Genomic DNA, 4477 nt, shown 5'->3' on the forward strand with positions numbered 1-4477 from the left:
CGAGATAGAGGTGTATAAATCCGTCTATAACATGGGGCTTGGATATGTCGAGCAGTGGTTGTTGGGTCGTTGTCGCTGACTGTTCAGAGACAAACGAGGTAGCGACAGCAGCTGCCATGCCTGCAGAGTGTGTGTTCACGAAGCTACGGTTGCCAGCTACAGAGGAAGGGAATGAATGGTTTGGAACAAAGACGTTGAAAATATGAGAGATGACCTAATGAGAGTGCTTCCGTAAACATCACATGATATTCCCAATCTGGCCCTCAAAGCATCACTGTCACCTAATAATCCCCAATTTACAATTGGCTCATTCATCCCCCTCCTCTCCCCTGTAACTATTCCCCAGGTCGTTGCTGCAAATGAGAACGTGTTCTCAGTCAATTTACCTGGTAAAATAACGGATGAATAAATAAATAAAATATTACGCAAAGACTTACGTTACTAGGGGCCACCTTTGACCAAGTGTTGCAACGTGTTGGAAACTTGAAAGCATAGTCAAATATACTGATCAAAAACATAAACGCAACCATTTTAAAGATTTTACTGAGTTACAGTGCATATCAGGAAATCAGTCAAATGAAAGAAATGAATGAGGCCCTAATCTATGGATTTCACGTTATTGTGCTGGGGTGCAGCCAAGGGTGGGCCTGGGTGGGCACTGGGGGAGCCAGGACCAGCCAATCAGAATGAGTTTTTCCCCTGCAAAAGGGCTTTATTACAGACAGAAATACTTCTCAGCACCTGTCCTTAGATAATCCCGCAGGTGAAGAAGCCGGATGTGGAGGTTCTGGGCTGGCGTGGTTAAAGGTGTTCTGCGGTTGTGAGACTGGTTGGACGGACTGCCAAATTCTCAAAACAATGTTGGAGGCAGTTTATTGTAGAGAAATTAACATAACATTTTCTGGCAACAGCTCTGGTGGAAGTTCCTGCAGTCAGCATGTCAGTTGCACGTTCCCTCAAAACATGAGATGTCTGTGGCATAGTGTTGTGTGACAAATCTACACATTTTAGAGTGGCCTTTTATTGTCCCCAGCACAAGGTGCACCTGTGGTAATGATCATGCTGTTTAATCAGTTTATTGATATGCCACACCTGTCAAGTGGATGGATTATCTTGGCAAATGCTCACTAACAAGGATGTAAACAATTTGATGGAAATATGCGTTTTGTGAGTATGGAACATTTCTGGTATCTTTTATTTCAGCTCATGAAACATGGGACCAACACTTTACATGTTATTTTCATATTTATGTTCAGTGTATATATAGATTGTAACCACACTGTGCATCGAATTGATAGGGACATTGATCATGAACAAACCGACACATTTTATCAGACAGATTGTAGTACTCTAAATGGTAGGTAGAGGTAGAGGTTTGCATTTGGTCACTGCTACACCGCCTAAGAGTGTTTTACGTATTTGGTCAAAGATGATATTTTATATTGGCAAGATTGTTGAGTGATCGCTCTAACAATGGAAATACATGTCCTCAAAGATGGAAGGCCTGCTGGAGGAGGTGAGATCAGGTGGGAACAGTGTAGCCAATGAGAGGGCAGATACACCAAAATGTCATTGAATAATTCAATGGCTGTTTTTGTGCACAAAGTGATGACTAAAGTAGCTTATTAGGAAGTCCGAGGTTTGAGAAATCAATGAGAGAAGTGAAACATTCTTCCTTTGCCGTTTATTTTCCCGAAATCCACAACACGAAATCCACAACCTAGATTCACAACCGAAATCCACAACCTAGATTCACAACCGAAATCCACAACCTAGATTCACAACCGAAATCCACAACCTAGATCCACAACCTAGATTTACAACCGAAATCCACAACCTAGATTCACAACCGAAATCCACAACTAGATTCTAGATCCACAACCTAGATTTACAACCGAAATCCACAACCTAGATTCACAACCGAAATCCACAACCTAGATTCACAACCGAAATCCACAACCTAGATTCACAACCGAAATCCACAACCTAGATCCACAACAGAAATCCACAACCTAGATTCACAACCGAAATCCACAACAGAAATCCACAACCGAAATCCACAACCGAAATCCACAACCTAGATTCACAACCGAAATCCACAACCTAGATTCACAACCGAAATCCACAACCGAAATCCACAACCTAGATCCACAACCTAGATTCACAACCTAGATCCACAACCTAGATTCACAACCGAAATCCACAACCTAGATCCACAACCGAAATCCACAACCGAAATCCACAACCTAGATTCGAGACAATGTCTTAAGTGGTTGAACATGTTATTACTCCAAACCTTGTGAAAGTGACAAACTGAGGCGTTTTCATTTTCTTAAATTGTTTTATTTTATATCGAAGGAGTGCCTTTTGATTTGAGGCCTGCACATAAGCAATTGGGCGCAAGACGACCGTTAGACCTGATGACCTGTTTCTGCACATGAGTTTAGTTAGACAACATCGCCATGACATCTCTTACAAGAGTGATCGGTGATTTCCATTGGAGAAGCAGTTTCTGCTTCATACTCCTACTGTACTGTCTTTGCCGGAACCCTCGCCGCTTGGGGTGCGTTTGTAAATTCACTCTGGCTATCTACTCCGATTTCAGAGCACTCTCGTCTGAGTGTGCCAGAGCGCAGAATAACTGATGAATTTACAAACGCTCAACACCCGTTGAATATGGGCGGTGTCAGTAAACGTCGGGGGGGAAAAAGTGTGATTTAAATTATTGCCTGCAGCACAGTTACAGTCACCAATGCTCTGGATAACATGAAAACAGCCTAACCAGCGCTGTTAGGGAGAGTAAAATGGTCAGAGTGAGGTGTTCTCTCATTTGTGTCTGGGAGTAGCTGGGAAACTAGCCAACGTTAGCCAGTTAGCTTGGATGCTTGACTGCTGTTGTGAGATCAGAATGCTTGGATCAACGCTACTCTTTAGCCAGAGCGTCCAGTGTGGCTCTCTGAACGCTTCGAGAGCAAAACGCTCTGAATTTACTGATGGACAATCTGACACTGAGTGCACCCTGGCACTCCAGATTACATTTACGAACACACCCTTGGTTGGAGAGCATCAAATCCTTGCTGCATCATGGGTAAATTGTGACCAACTGACTGATCTACAAATAATATTGAGTAGCTATTTATGATTCAAGGTGATTTGTAAATTAGTCAGTCTTGTCTTTTAAAGTCGGCTGCAATGTCGAACGCGCCCCATTATGAAACTTCTATTGATCAAATATAAAGCCTTGTGGAGAAATTATCAATTTATTCTTTAGTTGACCAAATTCGACACTCTCTCGTTAACCTCCATACAAAAATTCCTCACTTCTTGGTCTTATTTTCCTGGATAGATGTTTGGCAGAGTAACCCTCTCGCTTTGCCTCTTCTTTGTCTTGGTAGGGGATTGGCGAGTAGTGACAGACCGGAAGTTTGACCGAAATTTTTGTCATTTTACCGAAGATGTTATATAACTAATCCAAGATAGAACAGAGCCTTTCATTTCCAATTGGATCAAATTAACCATAGTGGGCAGAACAGACATTGAGGTGGGCAGGGCCAAGCATGAGCTAGCGAGATCCTATTGGCGCGTTCTAGCATTTATTTGCATATTTCGTTAGGGGACGCCTAGTATGAATCGCGTTTGTGCAATAACTCAATTCGCCCTTGCAGTCCTACTAAGCAACGCTATTATTATGTTTTACTTTGGCAAAGGGTAAAGCCTACAAAACGTAGTCCACTCTGTTTGGTACAGACTGTAGTTTCGGAAACAGAAGACTCTATTGAGAACAAACGTTTAATTGAGGAGAAAATGTGCATGACGGCCAAAATACATCTCGTTACATTTTTCCCCACTGTAAGCCACTGAGCTTCCTCTCATCGCCATATTTGGCAGTGAGAGGAAACTTCAACCGGATGCTTAACATTTATACATCCGGTGAAATGTCTGACTCATTGTTCTGTGTTTTTACTGACTCGGATCTTTTCCACTCGTTTCGTCAAAATAACGAGTTTTTCGACTCATTTCACTCGAGTCAATAAGAGCCAATTTACGCTTGATCCGAAAATGTGGTCGGAGGCACTGGATGGTGTGACGCAACTGAGGCCAAATTCGGCCTTGCCTCTCACATTTTGTAACAATGCAGAGGGTGTTCGGTATAGCTCCGCATTGACATTATTGGTTGACAGTAGATGAGGGACGGAGGTCCTGTATAGACGCAAACTCACTTCCTTCATAACAGCGCTGTGCAAGAACATGAATGCTTTGACTTCTGCAGAGGCCATATCACCATAAATGCTGCACAGCCAATGCAGATAACATATTTGCCATGCAGCGCTTTTCATGCCCAACGCACTCAGGACCCCCAGTGAACGATGAACTGAAAACTGGAAAGAGTTAGGATTCTCCGAGCCTCTCATTTACATCATTCACCATTTTTATTTTATTTAACTAGGCAAGTCAGTTAAGAACAAATTCGTATTTA

General features: G+C 42.6%; 1 pseudogene; it reads right to left on the reverse strand.

Moving 5' to 3' along the window:
- LOC121842594 overlaps nucleotides 1–175 on the reverse strand; it is a 1270-nt pseudogene extending 1095 nt beyond the window's left edge.
- Between the last annotated feature and the right edge of the window lie 4302 nt (nucleotides 176–4477).

Source organism: Oncorhynchus tshawytscha, unplaced genomic scaffold, assembly GCF_018296145.1.
Source record: "Oncorhynchus tshawytscha isolate Ot180627B unplaced genomic scaffold, Otsh_v2.0 Un_contig_5463_pilon_pilon, whole genome shotgun sequence".
NCBI lineage: Eukaryota > Metazoa > Chordata > Actinopteri > Salmoniformes > Salmonidae > Oncorhynchus > Oncorhynchus tshawytscha.